General features: G+C 42.2%; 1 long non-coding RNA gene across 2 annotated transcripts in view; it reads right to left on the bottom strand.

Moving 5' to 3' along the window:
* LOC147874023 (uncharacterized) overlaps positions 1-18,632 on the bottom strand; it is a 236,715-nt gene that overhangs the window by 138,377 nt on the left and 79,706 nt on the right. The gene's annotated exons all lie outside the window — the stretch shown is intronic.

Here is an 18,632-nt window from a genome sequence, read left to right as displayed (position 1 = left end):
GAAAAATACTTGAACTGGAAAGAAGAGGGCAGAGGAGGTATCTTTTAAGAGTTACAATCAAGAATGCCGAACTTCTGATGCTGGAAGTGTAACGCCAGTGGGGCCGTCTCATCCCCAGCGCCACCTTCTGGCGGCGGCGGCGTATTCAACGGCGCGTTTTTCCTCTTCGAGAATCTGCCTGCCTCTTTTCCGTTCTCCTTAACCTCTTTCCGTAATTCTTTCCTCAGTGAAGGGCGGTCGATCGACCTCAACATGGTCGCCTCGTACCTGACAAGAATCCTCGATATGTGAATACTTCAGCCTGCGGCATGCGTTATACAGGGGCGCTGGGACTCTCCTCATGTTACCAACAGACCACACAAGTTTCAATAAAGATTTCCCCATCAAAATCACACTGTCTCACTACTATAGTAACAACTGATTTTTCTTTAATGTAATTAATAGAAAGTTATCAGTCACGAAGCCGGAGATATTTAAACTGACAAAAGACAATTAATCAGAAATATTATCCCATAAGGTCCAAAATCTCTCAACAGTATTACCATGGCAATGGTTTTAAAAATAATCACCAACCAACTTTTGTCTGATATAAAGACAGACAGTAATTTATTAACTGCTTAGATTTAATATGTTCCAATGATATAACAAAGAATAATATACTAAAAAGGGTATAATGTAAAACAGAGGTAGCCTATCACAAGGTAGCAAGTCTGGTATGACCTTAAGAGACTGAGAAACATCGTAAAAACCTCGGTCCTCCGAGTCTAGACTTCTATGACCTATATTGAGTTTCGCTTAAATCGAGCTGCGTGACTTAGAAGGAGAATGCGTGGCATGTTCTGCGGTATCTGGTTCGAAACTCGACGGGGCACAGATAATCTCCAGCTCGCAGCAAAAATTTCTAAGACAAACGTAACAAGAGTGTGGTATTTTGAAACGATCACAATTATCCTTCTCGAACAAGTCACGATTCTTTATACCCAGCCTAAATATTCTTATGCCACCCGAAACTAAATAAATTCTGTAACGATTGTAGAGTCATTCAATAGGATAATCGCTCACGTGGTCAAAAGAATTCTCCGCGACTGTGGAACACAAAAGTTCATCACCGTGTTCACAGGAAACCGACATTGGTTCACAGGTGTTGCAATACCATTCAAAATTGTATTTGCAAATTAAACGAACGAAAAATTTAATGTATTCAATACATGGTCCTTTATGAGTTGAGAATAAGTAAAACTTGCGAAGTAAGTACAATTGTTATTCATAGGGATGAAGTTCTGTGAGCAGAAATAAGATTTCTGTAGCGTTGAGAACACGAGGAACAAAATCCTCTCTTCGCCTTTCTTTGTAATCCAGCCAGCCAGCTCGCCGTGGCGCTAACACAATGACAATGCAGTTCGACATCTCTCGGGGGGGAGGGGGTGGGTTGGGGGTGTAAACGTTGATGTGGATCTCTTCATGAAAACTTGACGACTCGAGGGATAACAGAAATCGATATCATCCGAACTCAGCTATTTGGAAACAAATATAGGACATCCCATTGAGAAACACAAAAAAAGGAGGTCATTCTGAAAGAAAGTAGAGAAACTTCCTAAAATAATAAGGCTTCCCTCGTCACAGGACTTAAGTCGCGTTCTATTTGCAGTAGAAGTTAGATCAACGTAATTTAAACAGCAAATATGCTTCCGTGTGTAATTTCCGTGACTGTTCGACGTTAAACAGGAATGGTTCCCGGATATTTAATTAACGCCTCTGTCACACAATTCCTACGTCAGAACGTAATAATCGTTTATCTAATCAAGCGATTCCCTGCATTTTATGGAAATATAAGGTTCATTACAGTTTTCACAAGAGCCCGAGACTGCGCCTTGATTATCGTTTGATAAAGCCACACAATGCGATGTTTTCTTCAGACTCTTGCCTACATAAGGAATTTTATGCTCAGGTTTTCGTTCTCAAACACATCCAGTTCTGCTGATGCAAAATGTTAAACGTGTTCTCTCGCCTGTCACGCCTACACTCTGGAGAAATTTACAACATAACCCGCTGGCTCCATTAGTAAAGGTTAATCACAATTCCCTGATTAGACATTACCATTAAACCCAAATGATTAGACTGTAAAATTCCGAAACGTCGTGTGTTTTAGCTAACATGCGCGGGAAAGCGCCTAACAGTAGACTATCTTAAGGAATGTAACGCTGTGTAGCATGGTATAAACTGAGAGACGTTTCAGAGGTGCTTATTTCCATTAACAACCGCCTCTGAAACGCCTATCAATTCCTGCCAGATTATAGGGCGTGCAAGGAAGGACCTTTGGATTCCATAAGACTTAACTCTCTCTCTCTCTCTCTCTCTCAGTTCCGCGGAGTGACGCAGGGAGAGGAGATCTTGGCAGTGACACAGTTAGGGACCACAAGTCGTGTGGCACGCTGTACCGAACAGGGGGTGGAGAAGTAGATCTACGATGATGAGGATGGTACAGGTTATTAATTACCTCCGTATAGACGGCGTTACGCTACGAAAACAAAGCGGCGCTGGCTTTGCGGAGGGTTATGGGGATTCCCTGGAGGAATGTCGCGGTGGGAGAGGAAGAGGTTGGGGCTCTCTCAGTTCACAACTCGGCCTTTAAAGTCACGTCCTTTGTAGCCACAACGATTACCAAACTTTGCACTCCGAAAGAAGTCGTAAATTCTCACGTCTTCTGTTTCCTCTCAGACATGAAACAAGAGATACAGCGGTTGATGCGTTCTGAACGCACATCTCTTCAACACAAGTCCCACGCACCTCGGACAAATACTTGCTTAAACTTTATCCTTTTTAAAGAAACTCGAGATGATTCCATTCAGACGCCTCCGCGGTCGATGGAATCGAGTTACGATTAAGGACTGAATAGCAATTATTATTATTATTTAGTGTTCTGTCTGACGACAGGTCCATATGAACAGGATCCTTCCATCCTTTTCTCGGACTGGGACCTGTTCATATACGTTCTTGGCAGATGATCCAGAAGTGGTTTGCCATTGCCTTCTTCTGTGTGTGAAAGGAGTAATTGTTGGGATGCCACGGAGGAAAACTCCGTGTTGCCTAGACCACGGCCTTGCCCAACACAAGTTATAAATTCGAACCCGAGACCCCAGGATTACAAGGCCAGCGTTCTAACCGCTAGACCACCTCATCTTATTACTATTTAGTGTTCTGTCTGACGACAGGTCCATATGAACAGGATCCTTCCATCCTTTTCTCGGACTGGGACCTGTTCATATACGTTCTTGGTAGATGATCCAGAAGTGGTTTGCCATTGCCTTCTTCTGTGTGTGAATGGAGTAATTGTTGGGATGCCACGGAGGAAAACTCCGTGTTGCCAAGACTACGGCCTTGCCCAACACAAGTTATAAATTCGGGCACCGCCGGGAATCGAACCCGAGACCCCAGGATTACAAGGCCAGCGTTCTAACCGCAGTTCCTAGCAAAAAATTTCATTTTTCGCTCAGATGTTTGTTGCATTAAACAATATTGAAATTGCTTGTTTATTATAAAGATCTTAGAAAAGAAAACAAAATAAATTTATTGACCTCCCTGTTGAAAAAGGCGTTTCAGCGTCGGTAAACATCTACCAAACTAGTGACGCAACATCCCAGAAGGCAACCATCTTCAGACTCACCGCCGTGAAAACCATATATTCAGAAATGCTCACAATATTTTTTTTTGTTTCAAATCAGCGGGTCTACTCCGGTATTCTGAGACAGAGTTCCAACACACAGAGCCTTAATGAAATCACGGCTAGAAGTGGCCAATTAGTTTCAACACACACATAGAGAGAGATTCTCGTATTCCTACATCTCCCTTCCTCTCTTTATCCCTCTCCTTTCGCCCCATCTTCACTTCCAGCCTCTCTTCACTTCTCTCGCGTGAAGACCACGGCAGAATCGATGTATCGATCCCTTGCCTCGCATTCTTCGCCTTGATCACTCCCCCCCCCCCTTCCTGACCCTCGCGCTGGGACGGGATCAAGTCCCGTGGGAACCATCGCATCCCGAGCACGGCAGCTGGGCATGTTGTGTGCGGTGTATATATAGTATTCTCTCCTCTCTCACTTTACGTAAGCCGTTTGTTGTGACCTTACACGATGTTCGTTTCTCACCGGACAAATACTAGAACCAAGCAGCAGATATAGGGGTACGAAGTCTGCCTTGTCTCAGGACGCGATCTTCGGACTCGTCAACAAGTAACGGGATTACCCTCGCGACACTTTGAAGGCTGAGGACGACGGAAAATTTGGTGTTCTGATTAATGCGTGTCGAAATTTTGAGAATTCCGTCAAGTACCAGTCAGTACGCATTCAAAAGATCCTGCGACCGGTCATCTGACACAGGTTTTACTTGGTTTTCCTCCGTCTTTAAACAAATGCTGAGGTGGTTCACAAGTTCCAATTTGCTAATGCTTGTTTCTCGTGCAGCCCTCACGATTTAAATTCATCAAAATTTACCTCCTAACTGTGGACGGCACCAAATTACTTGAAGCACAAATGAAAGAGGACAGAAAACAGGGGGGGGGAGCAACATAGAGAAATTTACGGCTATGAAGGTTCCCAGACCTTGCTCGCTCGTCCTTTAGGTAAAAGGAGGTTGAAGAGACTGTACGGCATTCTGAAGAGGAAAATGTAAAGCGATCAAGGAGAGACGCTGAGAAGTGTCTCACTGCATCCGATCGGGATTTTGAATAGCTCGTCTAAATTACATTAACATTTCAATTCCTACCACAAAGAAAACACAACGCGACTCAATGACAAACATCAGTTGGTTAATCCCGATGGGGAAATAACAAACAGCTCTTTATTCTTAGAATCATTGGAATCCCATACATAAACTACGTGAGTAAAGTTCAGTGTCCCTGTCTGTTGAAGCGCGTGGTACACATATTTACCACAGTGTTTTAAAATCTTAAGCTGGAGGTCTCCGTATATTCCTACCACCATCTTCAGTGTCTTATCTCAACCAAATGCCCCACAGAGCGAGGTCCTTCTTGAGAATCTGACAGTCGCTAGGCTAGTCAAGACGCTACAGAATCAAAAAGTTCATTGCCGTGTACACAAAATCCCGCCGCCGGTCCCTATCCTGAGCCAGATGAATCCAATGGACTTTGTGGTTTTACAGAAGCGCATGTTTGAATACTCAGCCCGTATTATCTCGGAGATAAATGAAACTTCACGACAAACGTCTGCGAGAATCTGGAACTGAAATTGCTCACTTAGTATTGACATGTTTCTACACTCCCGTCCACGACACTCTGTGTTTGTGTTTGTGTCACGTGGTACAGTTGTAAGGATTTCAGTCTCGTTCGTACGCGACGTTAAGGGAAGATATGAAGGCGCATATACCATAATAACAAAGCATCACAGACAGAGAATATGACAGATGACAACAAAACATCCCGAGTATTGTTGTTATTATTATTATTATTACATTTTTTTCTGAAAATTCCACGAGGGAAGTTTCAAACTGCGCAAAAAGCAAGCAACTAGGAACCATTGCATCTCGTACGCACTTTACTCGAAATGTTTGCACTAGCTAAGCATTATTCCCCTTTTCATTTCGTCGTCCGTCACATCCAGGACTGTTTATGGCAGTTATAGGGCCGTATAAAGGAGAAATGGAGATTCCGCCTACTGAACTCTGCGCGCGCGAAGGCGACTGAAAATGGCGCCTCACATTTCTTGTAATATTATTACCCTCCGTCTTACATCTACACGTATTATTTATCTCGTGTAATGCTCATTCCCTTTTCTCTCAATGTCTAAGTGGCTTTATGTTACTTCTACAGCAGTTACTAGATGAAAAGTGGTATCATTTACATCCATTACTATTTTCTTAATATACGTTCTGACGTAACAGAAAAATAAATGTAAGCTGAAAAACGCAGTTACGGGGTGCAACTGAACTGAAGTACTGAAGATACAATCACAGAACATACCAGAGACGCCTTACCTACTGCGTCTGCAAATATCGCGATTCTCTGAAGGCTTTATGACAATTAGGCTGTGTTATAACACCGTATTCCTATTGAAAATTTTCCATTATCAAAGTTATACTGAATGTACACGACGTTTCGGGACTTGATTTTACTCTCGTCTTCAGGTGATCATAATACTGACAGATACGTTATTATTATTTTATTCTATAATACATGTAATAATGATTTAGTTCGAATCCAGGACATTTTTAATAAAGGGTTAGTACGATTAGAACACGAACCGGACATATGATGACCGATCACGTGATTCAGCAAGGTAGAGTCACGTGTTCAGACGTCTTGCTTGTTTGACGCCCCTGTATCTCACGTAAAATTTAGAGTTCAACCTGTAAGATTTGAGGTTCTCAAGGCGGTGAGTACGAAGATGGCAGTCTTCCGGGTTGTAGCACCGTGCAGTCTGGTAGAAGTTTACAGACGTTTCAGAGGTCACTGATGCCTCCATCATTAGGGCGATGAGTGTTGAACATGACAGGACCTGTATGAGATTTCAGGTTCTCAAGGCGGTGTTGTTGTTGTTCTGGGTTCAGACGCCATATGTTTCGGGTTAAAAATGGACACCTGTGTGTCCAGACGAGTTAATAACCCAAAATGATATCGTCGCCCTCACAGTGGCGAAAACCAGAAACATCACACTGAGGTAACGCGTTCCTTTCGAAAGTTAAAAATCTCCTGGTGTCACAACCCGGAAGGCCGCCCATCTTCAACGCCTTCAGAACTTCAAATCTCACACAACCAAATTCAGTTCAGAATTTTTTTTTCTAACACACGCTTTCGCCGTGGTATCATAAAAACGGGAATATTTCGCATTTTCATTTCCTGTAAGTTTTCGGTGTTAAAATTAAATCTTCAGCTGGAAACAAATTTTTTGTTCCATCAAGTCGCCAGTTTCCTGTTGATTCTGAAGCAACAGTCTAGAGGGCTGAGGAGGAGGGAGGGGTCCCAGACCACAGTTGTATCTGTATGGGCGACCCGGTGCGCCCTCGCTCGGCGGACTTTTGAAATATCGGCTGCCCGATAGCCGTCCTCCATCTCCCTCACCTTATTTCTTCCTCGGGATCCCATTTCCTCGCTGATCGAGTTTGGTTACTCCACAGTCAGCGGTTTGTGGCCTGCGAATGGAGACAGACAGGGATGGAGAATGACTGCAGGTACCGGTCAATACAAATCACTTGTCTGGTTCCATTCCTTCCGTGGACTTGGCATCCCACGAACCCAAAGGCGCGTGCTGCAAAGCTTCGGCCATGTTTTGCAATTCCAAACAAGTTTAGGAACTAAATTTGCAATAAATGCTTGTATCGTGATTTCAGATCCAATACAGAAGCCACAAATTGCTCTTGAGGTGAACTACGTAGATTCCGGGTGTGTGTGACGCGGCTGAAAGATTACGTAACACATTCCGCGTTCCACTGAGGTTTCATTTTATACAAATTCAAGTAATATGAAGCCGAATTTTGTAATACCCGTGTTCGTAAGAAGATAAGTCAGCAAGCTACAAGACGTCTGATAACATAAGTTTACTGTTACCATTATCATTACTTTATACTAGTGTCATCATCATCATCGTAATCATTATTACTGTATTATTGAATTAAATTTATTAATATTATTCTTATTTGAAAACATCATATTGTAAATGACTTTATTTAGCTGATGTTAACTTAAAAAATTAATTGAATTAAATTATTACTGCTAACACTGTGGTATTAGAGCCAAAGACCTCCACTAGACATGATTCTGAGTTCATTTCACAAACCTGCAAATTTCTCAATCATCTCCCTAACATCCATCTTAATGTTATCATTCGACCTCCTGCCTCGATTTACTAAAGCACTTGAGGCGTCATTATTCTAAACAATTAATCCGTCACAGTGTTCTAGTATATTCAGTTGAATTTTCATGTCTCGTTTCTACGATATATTTTATTTTAAAAAAAAAAACTCTCCAATTCGCCTTACGTATTTGTCAGACACGTAGACAAATGAAGTGGACACAAATGTCACTTGTAAATGACCAAAACAGAACAAAACAACAAAGACAAATGTGGGTATTGGTCTGTGACCAGAGGGGTATACAAATCTGCGATCGACCTACAATATAATTTTTATCGTTCATAATATTGGTGCGATAAGCAACAGTTAAACGCGATAATGCGTTCAAATTATCAAATTAACTGTGCATCAGCCATATTCGTATTTCCGTCTGATAATTCCCACTGGACTGATGTGGTTGTCCTAGCGGAAACTTCGGGAAGGGTTCTTTCTGCATATTTACGTCACATGAGAAACCTTTCAGAGTCAACATTCCCTCTGAGGGTTTTGTAAGTCTGCGCTTAGTACCGACCCGTCCTGGTGTCGTGTGTAAAGAGGATTAGTATGTACATAAAACTGGGGAAAAAATATTCTTCGCAGGTAGGGATGGCATTGTAATGTTTCAGCATCGCTTACAGTAATTCTGGAGTGCCACAGCGAAGCTTCCAATTTACCAAAAAGTAATTTCCCTGTATAAACGACAAACTCCATCCAGCTCCATGGAGCAAACTCCTTCTTTCTGACTTCTACATTTCCCTAAGTTCCATTACCGTGAATAAGCAACCACCGGACCTTATCTTCAGCCAGATAAACCCAATCAACACACATGTTGGACACTAACCACCGTCTACAGTAAATCTGATTTTATGACGATTCGAGGGTTCACTCTACTCCCGTATTCAGGAAACTGATTGACATTACGCTCTCGAAAAAAAATAAGTAACATTTCTTGATCAACTCTCAAGAACTTTGGAACGGGACAACACAGCAAGTACTCGCCGGCCAAAAAACATTCGGTTCTGCGGTGTTCGCGCCATTGTTACACACCCGCGGCGCTCATACTGAGCGTACAGCGGACGGTAGAGCTGAGCGGAGCATGCGCGAAGCGTATCACACACGTTCTCTGTCACCCTTTCTGTAAGCACCACTTCTGAATACACTCATAAATAATAAAACATGGCTGAAATTGAAATTACAGTAGTCGGGGAGAATCTGTGCGTTTTACTTCTGTCATCAGCTTCCGGATAGATAGAAAAAAATCTCATATACTTTGTGAACCAAGGACATTTCTGACACGCCTTTTAACTCTGCCGGATCCAGAGAGCACGGAGTCGCCCGGACTACAGTGCATCGTGTTGTCGTTATTTTCAAATTGGACAAACAAGTGAAGACTCACGGTTTAAGGCGACGGGTGGGGCGAGGGGATTAAGGGGCAGGATGTAATGCGACACACGAAGAAGCCCTGGCTTCCTGTCCTACTCGTGATTAGACGTGGCTAGAGGCGGGGGGGGGGCAGACCGTCGGGCATCGCTGTCGGGGGCACGTGCACGTAAGGTAATCCTCGGGCCGCAGCTATAATGACGCTCAAACAGAACGTTCCCTGGCCTCTAAAAAATAGCGCGCCACGTTCAAAACGCCTCTGTCCGCTACCCGACGGAGACGAAGAAGGTTTACCGTGATGGCGTCGCGAAGAATTTTTCCCACGGCAAGATAAACCGATCAGACCTCCATCTCAGACGCCGATCACGTGAAAAAAGCAAAGTAATTCGCAAAACTGTGCATCCAATCCTCCTGTTACATGTCCGAGTTTTAAAATCAGAAATAAAGTGGCTTTCTCCAGTCCCTCCAGGAAAATGGTGGGGCAGAACGTTAAATTAAGCCCCGACCGTCTTCCTCAGTCATTATTTATTAATCACCCTATTATTCTGCTACTAACAGTGTCGTTAAATAAACCATGGATAAACAAATAATGTACATAATGAAGGCGTGTGTTTTCAGAGTAATTACACGAGGGCAAATGTTCTGTTACGTCACCGTCCAATTTAACCCCACCCTGTAATCTTCACGCGCGCGTGTAATGAATCCTGTTTTATGGATTTCATTTCACTTCGCTGAAGCTGCTATATCAATCTCCATGCTTCGGTTCACGTGTTTTAAATTCCTGACTGTTTCCACGGACGGTCGTTTTTCTTTGCAGAATGACAAAACGCTGGTTTCACTGCATGGGAAAATGCTAGATGGCACCACTGCTCCGTAAATGTTATATTCCAGAGATTAAATGCGTCTACCGAAATCTCCTGCTGATATTTCACTTCTGAATGACGTATAAATGGATCCAAGTCCACTCTTTGAGAGTGTGAATTCACAAACAGGTTGTAGTAAATCATTAATTCGTGCCTGGATTAAATCAGTCCGGCTCACTACAGGGTTTAATCGCCGATTTATGTAAAAAAAAAGATGATGATCCTTCGGGTTCCGAAATCATCAGGAAATTTCTTAACTAGCTGAGCGACTATCAGCTTCTCAAGAATGGTCTTGTACCATCCAACTAGTTATTTAAGATTGCAGGGTTTTTTTTTTCTTGTTTCAACTTTAACGGAACGCGACTGTGCTGACACCTGGCTTATTGTTTTAATCTTCGAAGCTCGAATTACCTGGTTTCCTGTGCTGAGCTAATGGCGGTAATTAGATTCCGCGCACACTGTGTTAACCGACACTTTCAACAATTGGTGCTTCTCAGTATCGGATGAACCCTTTCGCATGTGACAGACAGACAGACATTCTGTGCTCAGAGGCTTCCCCGCCCAAAATACATGCGCTGTCGTTAACAAGTTTGCCATCTGTTGGACTTTAATAAACTCGCGGAGAGAGTTCAAGAATCAGCGTTATGATGTCGTAACGCCCTTAGACGGTGTTACCAATCACGAAGATGAAGACCTTAAGGGTTACGAATGCTTCTGGTCAGACAGGAGCAGACAATCCTGAAATAATTAAGCGAAGGCGATTTTGCTAAATAAAAATTTAACTCATTTTTTGTTAAAATTTTATATTGCCGGGAGGGGGGGTTCCCCTTGCTCGTCCATTCCGTGTGTTCTAAGCAGTTTATAAGATGAATTAAGGAATCAAAGGCCTCATAATAGTTACGCTATGCACACGCGTACATTTCATCTCTAGTTATGTGTTTGAATCACAGCAGAGAGAGACAGAAACACGTCGATTGAAATGATTTATTTGTTAAACTATCGTTTAAATTTATTTTTTATTTCTTCTGTTAAGGGTATATGTTTGTCGGTGTCTTTCTTTAAAGTAGATTACGTTCACACAGAAACTTATTCTAGATCAATGTTACTTTCCTGCTCGTTTGTTAATATTATGACTATTTGTAATTAATCTCAAATTGCAAATAAAGCCGCGATCTCTTGCCCCAAGATCTCCCTCAGCAACGAGAGTTCCAAGTCTACAATTGGTCTACTCCGACTCACTCGTACTGAATCCTAAGATGAAGTTGCCTTTGCCCTGAGGATATCCCCTTCTCATTGTCAACTCCATTTACCCGCAGTACACAGGACGTTGGCTTACTTAGGCTACCCTCAGGCCCGTGTTTACTCTGCACCTCCCCCCCTCCCCCGCCACATGCACACGCGCGCGTTCTCACGCAGAGTACATATCCACGCTCTTAATAAGCCAGCAACGTCACTGACGTTTCAGACAGCGCTGACTTTGTGTCAAGATATTGTCGTAAGGCGACGGAGCTCGACGGGATAGCGCTCCTCTCAGGAGCACCCCGCGATTAGGATTTTACCAAGCAAATTCATATCGGAGGGATCGTGTTTGTTCGTGTCTGAACGTTATAACGCCGATCTACTTGAACAGATGTTGACGAAATTTGGTACTGGGGTGAGTGGGGATTACATTAACCCTTTGCGGTCCTATGTCGGACTGAGTCCGCCACGTATTTTTGGTGATGTAGACCGCGAAGGGTTAAAGATATCGGGTTTAAATTCGTTAACATCGATCAAATATAATCCTTGCTATACTTTGAATGAATCAAACGTCAAATTACCTCGATTTATCACGAGAAGTTCTTCGTTGAAAGGATATAAAGACATAAAACGTACACCTAATTAATGAATAAGAAAGTTATTTCAAACATTTCTCTATATTCTCGATATTAAAAAGATGGAAAAATAAACGAAGTCCGCGTACGTAGTGCGAATGAATTTCACATCGTAAATTCTACAGTAAAATAAATTGACATGGGATCAGGGACACAACACGGAACGTCATACCAAGATTTCCCACAGTAACTGAGAAAGACCATGTACAAATATGTAATTCATCCAAGCCGACCACCTTTAGACGATTTCCGTTCTGCCTCTCTTACTACGTCCTAGCTCTTTTCTCCGAACTTCGCCGTCCTGGTGGTCCTAACATCAGCGTACTACGCCCGGGTGTGCACTTTCTCGAAAAGCCTGTCGCCAGAACTTGATTCCACTCTCGTTCTATATGATTATAATCGATCATGGCAAAGGGCGTCTCATATAATCCCGTGTCAACACGACACTGGGGTGGAGGCTTAAGGTCATCTCATCTCCTACTGCAATTTCAAGCCTTAAGCTGTCTTCATCGCAGAGAGAAGTTCGAGCCAAAACGTAGTTCTCCTGAACTGGGGAAATCAATTAAAGCGACTTCTTTCTCGAGACAATCACCGGCCCATCTCCTTGCCCCGTGCACCTAATACACACCGTCCGTCCGTCCATAGATTGAAATTGAATGGACATCGTTATGGGTCTGTTTCAGATGTGGTCGGAGTTACTGTCCCAAAAGTCCGAAAACGTCTTATCAACTACAGCTGTCACTGAACGTAACAAGGGTGGCTAGAAATATTTTTAATAAGCAATCACAGATCGCCGTCAATGGTTGGTCATCTATACTGGGAGTTCAACGAATAATTAGTGAGCTTTTTGGAAAGTAATTTCAATTCAATTCGTATTTAATTACTTATTTTACGCTTCGACATACTTAGGCCAGACGCTATTTAGGAAGCTTTGGTACCAGTTATACTGACTGAAACTTTTCGTGGTTTTCCTCGGTCATTCTATGTAAATAACTGCACATTACCTTCAAATAGGCAATAAAGAATCTCTCCCTTATACTTTCCAATTTATCAAATATGAGAATAGCCAACTGTCGCGTCATTAAATAACCTACGGATAACTAAACAAATAAATATCAGAATGAGCTTAATATCTTTTTGTTCCTTATTCAAAAAATAACCTTTTGGAAGAAAATCAATTACGCTTCATAATTTCATTTAAAAGACTACAATCTTTTCCTCGATAATAGAACGCACTTCTGGAAAGTGTCTTCCTTAATTAAGTACACAGCAGGACATCAGATGTCTCTTGATCCACCAGTCGCATCGCTCGCCCGACACCGCCGCTGGCCTCAGCGAGTGAGGGACGTCTTGACCGTAATTTTCGCAAGTAGAACCCACACAAAAATTCCGAAAGAATTCTGTCCGGTCAACGTTAGATGGGATATAATACTATCTTCTCACAAAACCTGTAATTTGTACCAAATGCAATAAACTCTCTTAATTTAAAAATATCTTTCCACATTTAATAAAATTAATTATCCACTTTACTTCTATAAATAATCAAATATTTCTTTGGATACATACGCAGGTCTTCGTCTAACTTGTGAATTTGGGCTTACAATAGTTTGACTTACAAGCGGAGGGAACCAAAATTCATTTTTATTCCTTGCCCTTAAAACAAAAAGCACACACAGCGACAATCTCAACAAAATCCAGTTCCCAACTGAAAAATAAACCGCAGACAATGCGTTTGTTTCACCGTCTGTGTGCACAGGCAACAGGGATACGCGTTAGCCCTTAGGCTGAGATTATACATAATTCTAATTGTAACAAATATCAGTATTTTAACAACAACAAAAACCAGTTATTTTCTCGAGTGACCTTGAGATTGATTTCCGTCACTAGTCGTTCCTGATGGCTTCATCTATCCGGTTACCTCTTGTTACCGGTCTCCCTTCAGTCGCCCTTTTTATATACACGGCCAGTTTAATCACATCATGCCCGCTATCAGTCTTGCCAACACGGCCGTAGTCGTCTGATGACCGCATCACTCACTGTCGAGTTCTGATTGGCTCCAACTCCGGGTGTCGCTCGATAGCTAATCCTTATCTCGGCGTGTCCGCTTCATTGGACAGGTCAGCTCCCATTTCTTCATTGTCAGACTCTGCAGAGGGTCGGAGCACCCATAAATCAGATGCTTCTGCCCCCCCACCCCCACCCCCGGTACACGAACAGAACCTGTTGGCCCGTACGCTTGAGACCGTCGTCTGTCTCTCTGTCCGTGGCTTATATTTCTGTCCTGAGGCATCGAAACAGGAAAACGAAGGAGAGAAATAATGTAACAAATCGATTTTGTAAAATGTACTTGAGGTTCCCGCAGTGGTGAACATTTCTACGTTGGTCTTCTACTTTGATATCAACATTTAGAAAGAACACACAGCCTCCATCTTCATGGGTGATAAAGTTAATAACGATATATGTATAATCTACCGAATCTATGAACATCACTAAAAGACCAATGACATTATATTTATTATTGCACACAATTTTAAAATAAGCGCATATGCAGACTGTAATTAACTCTTAAAGCCCAATGGTAACCTTTGTACCATCTGCTCTATCATTCAACATCGCTACATTCACGGAGTGTTTTTATGTGTTTCGTAATAATTCTCAACGTAAACAGCGATTATTTCCTTAAACAGCGTTAACCATTCGATCTTTGTAATGGTGAAGAGTTGTGTTTTCTTCGCGGTACGGACTGGATTCTTAAATGATATTTAGATGAGCTTCGCCTTAAAAGGGTTTACAGAAATTAATTTTCATTTTCACACGGTGAATTTTATACGATGTTGCCCCTGGTAAGTTATGTGTTGATCACACGCAAAACAGCGCTGTCGGAGAAGTTGCCGCTCTTCAAAGGCGAACTAAGGTGCAGCTTAGAGGAAAGCATGCTTCAGCAGTAATGACAAAAATCTTTCTTGAAGCTGGTGACGTATTTTAGAAACGTTCAGATGGAGATAAACACAATCCGTGAGGAAAAAGTAAGAAATTATTAATACTGCGTAATTGTGTATGAACAGTGACCGTCTATGCCAAGCGTTGGCCCAGTTGCCATGGGAGTAGAGAAACAACTCATAACTTCTCCCTAAGATTGGACAATGCCAACAGCTAATTATCCGTCGCCACAAATGTTTATAGCGGATGTTTACAAGAGGGCATAAGAAAATCATATAAACATTTAAACGGTCACTCTCAATTCTTTTCTGCTCCTACAGATTAAGCTACAGAGGAAAACGTCCATGAATTCTTGACGTCAGTTCTAAACCGAAAGATGAGATGTACGCTTTAATTCATCGACCGCTTTACTTCCGAGTAAAATCCCGTGGGACGCTAGAAACGCTCTATAACCTAAAGCGGCGAAGAGAGCTCACAGAACCCACATCAGGAATCGAACTAGAGCCTCTAGATTTCGCCATTCTGTATGACGTCGTTGTGGTTAAGTCTTCCCAATTGTCTTCGCGCGGGTGTCATCGATAATGCGTAAAGTACCGGGGATGATGTCATTAAATGCTCTCTCAAAGAGCGACCTGGTTCTTCCAGGGGGTCCAATTGTCCTGGTAGGAGGCGTCGTTCTTTACCCCAAGGTTAAGACTGTGAGGAACCCGGCGCTGTTCTTGGCGACAAGCTTCAAGTCACGATCGAAATGAAAAGGTATTAGAATCAGCACACTCTAATAACCAGGAAAGCGAACAGTCCCGTCATGCAACAGTTAGAAATTGGCAATAAAATGTTATTTATGCAGACTCAATTTTTCACTCTGTCCGCTCCACTGAGGACCCAGCTTTTATACAAGACCGCCAAGAGCCCAGGTGCCATTTTAACATTTATTTCTTAATTAATGTCCTATTTATCACGTCGTACATGTTTTAAATTAATGATTTTCATTATCAAACGAAGTTAACTAATAACTTCATCAGTGTTTTATCTCGAAACGAGTACCAACAACAAAAAAACAGACATAGCAGGCGTCTGGAACATAGTCACAGAGTGTATTAGCCCTTTAAAACACACTGGTAACTGTATATACTACCAATTTCAATTACAATCATTAACTCTGCATCTGTACACGACGTGTACTTTTGTCTCAGATAAGATTCTCAGCATTAACAGAGATTATTTCCTTAAACAGCGTTAACCAACTGATCGTTGTCATGGAGACGTCCCGTGTTTTCTTTGAGGTACGGCCGGTGACATGTTGCCTTGGAAACTAAATATAGACATAATCCCACTTTAAAACCTTTCGTTAAAAATAAGAAAGAACTGTTTCCAAATATTTTTTTAACTCTAAAGAAATCATCAACAAACGGCATATCAATTACTCGCAGTTCAACGTAATCGTCGAAACATGAGGAATAATCCGCCCCCCCCCGCCCCCTCCTCAATCGTGGTTCCCACTTCGCCTGGGTTGGCAGCAACTTGCAACGCTTGTGGTACGTTTCCAGATACTCTCCACTTTGCTCAACATTGATTTCCGAATCAACTCTCGAGCGAAGCACTCATACGGGCCGTGTTATATTTCTGAAGAAAATACATGCAGCGGCCTATCCGCAAGGAATAACATACACAAAAAGGAAGGGTGGGGTGAGGGAAGGAGGGGGGGGGGGGTTTCAAGGAATATAAAAGGGATGCTTTCGGCAAAGCAGAGACCATTCAACCTAGCTTGCTTATTGACTGGCCATTAGACCTTATGAATATTTCCAAAGCTTCTCTGGGCCCCTCACTTGGCCAGCGGCAACATTTTGAATGTATTTTTCGTTTTCTTCTGTAGTTTTTTTTAGACTGCTCAAGGTTCCTTCTCCTGCGCGGAAATTATGATCAAAGACACATTTAAAATTACTCCGCTATTCATGGATTTATGTTTGAAGTCTTTGTCGATAATGTAACGACATCGGCCCTTCGGAGTTATAACCTCGAGTTATTTTAAAGGGATTTTAGTTAACTGATTAATATAATATCGAAAATAATATTTTTTTAATGTAAAATTCATCAAGTTTCAGACTAACATCTTTCATCATTGTTCTTCCACAGGTTTCTGAATCTATGTGGTATACTCTTACCTTTTTATAGCATTTACCAGTCGTCTATTAGTTACTCTGACCTACGTTTAATTACAATCCTCAGAGCATTTTTCTTCAAACATCACTAAAAACCAAGTTTCACACCCACATAAAATAGCAATACGTTTAAATCTTTAGAAACAATAACGTAATTCTTGTCCTAGGGTTCGCGGACGGAGGTTAGTTCAGTAACTTCGGTTCTGGTGTAAGTAGCGCCGTGTGATAAATGCTTTCGGCAAACTCTGCAGTTGACATCTACAGACCGAAAACACAAGACGGCTTAACACCGGAGAACTAGATTATAAATTAATATCGTACATGTTTTTCTTTGTTTTAATTAAAAAAATACAAACGTCGATTTCATAAGAATATTTTAGTTCGATTTTACAACATAAACACTACAAGACTCCGAGTCATGCATCAAAATTTCGACAATACGTGGTTTTTTTAGCCTCGGTTTCTTGTAACTAGCCGTTTCCCCCGTCAGGCTAGGCAACTGAACCTGTCCTGGGGAGAAACAAATTGCCGCATGCGATCCCTCCCCCAACCTCGTACCAACACGCGTTTTCCCATGGACCACTTCATCTTCGGTACATGTAAACCTATCCTTTGCCGTCAACATCAATACATTCTCCCAGGACATGTCCGCATTGCCCCAGTAACGAAATCAGAACACTACCTGATAACGCGAAGCTGCCTTGTCCTGTTTTTGGTTCGGAGGAGTGTCAGTGGTTGGCAGAAGTGTTTTTGGGACACCGCCCCACCAGTGTTCGTCGATGGCCAACAAAACCGAAAAAAATAGGTCTGGGGTTCACGAACTTCGTAACACAGTCTGGTGCAGTTAAAATATAAGATACAGCAGTAATTATAAGTTTCGGTGACATGAACATAATGACACAAATTTAATTTGTCTGGAAGAAGTCACAAGACAGCTTTACAGCAAACAACCTTCTCTATGACACACAAATACTTCCAGGGGCTAGGAAAATTTTTACCAGTGGATTTTCAACTTATTGGACAATTTTTTCATGATAACGCTCAATGCCTCACGTATATCAGCAAAAAATGTCGATGTGACGTAATATTCGAGAATAAACACGTGTTCTGCTCGTGAATATACCATGTCTGCACCTGCACAGCGCGTGCGCAACTGGTACGAGCAGCGGCCTAGCAACCAGAGTGACCTTGACTTGACCGTGACTTCAGATTTGAATTATGTGTCGTGGTATATAATTTTATTGGGTTGCATTTCAAATGGTGAACTCTGTATTTATTTTTAAAAATGAAGAGTTCATTCAGAATCGCCGAGCTGTTTTCTTCGTAGGCCTCGCACAGCCAGATTATTGGATAATCAATTGCTTCCACCACGTAATGCCAGCGACGAGATGATAAAGCGCGGAACTATTTTCCAGCGGGGAACACCCAAACCCAGGAGCGGACTCCCCCAAGAAGCGATTGCTAAGGGATCGTTAAGGCTGATAGGTTTTTACCACCACCACCACAGTTCGCGGGAGGAAAGTACAGTCTCGCTTTTTGAAGTCACTTTAACGAATACAAATATCTACCGTGTAC

Source organism: Zootermopsis nevadensis, unplaced genomic scaffold (assembly GCF_977971745.1).
Source record: "Zootermopsis nevadensis isolate Lab colony 2312 unplaced genomic scaffold, Znev_1.0 Znev_ptg000011l, whole genome shotgun sequence".
NCBI lineage: Eukaryota > Metazoa > Arthropoda > Insecta > Blattodea > Termopsidae > Zootermopsis > Zootermopsis nevadensis.
Note: the sequence above shows the minus strand (reverse complement) of the source record. Positions and strands in the feature narration are given on the sequence as shown.